At 44.8% G+C, this 230-nt stretch overlaps 1 protein-coding gene across 2 annotated transcripts in view; it reads left to right on the top strand.

Annotated features, from left to right (window-relative positions):
* Window positions 1–230, top strand: part of medag (mesenteric estrogen dependent adipogenesis) — a 2,288-nt gene that overhangs the window by 1,440 nt on the left and 618 nt on the right. The window lies entirely within an intron of this gene.

Genomic DNA, 230 nt, shown 5'->3' with positions numbered 1-230 from the left:
CTGAAGTTCTACCATGGACTCTGTAACAGTTTTTGTGGAAAGATGGTTCCCTTGTTTCAAGTCATTCTAGCGTGGTATAGAAAGCCTACAGGAAACCTCAGCTCAATTTGTGCCAGTTCTCATTAATATTCAAGGAGCTTAGCTGCTTGACTCTGATTGGCTAACAGCTAGCAAATGAGAACCGGCCTATCAGCATCCTTTACCCAGCGCAACTGGGCGAGCTCATGAAT

Source organism: Etheostoma spectabile, chromosome 13 (genome assembly GCF_008692095.1).
Source record: "Etheostoma spectabile isolate EspeVRDwgs_2016 chromosome 13, UIUC_Espe_1.0, whole genome shotgun sequence".
NCBI classification, from domain to species: Eukaryota; Metazoa; Chordata; class Actinopteri; order Perciformes; family Percidae; genus Etheostoma; species Etheostoma spectabile.
The sequence above is the reverse complement of the archived record's forward strand: the minus strand, read 5'-3'. Positions and strand labels throughout refer to the sequence as shown.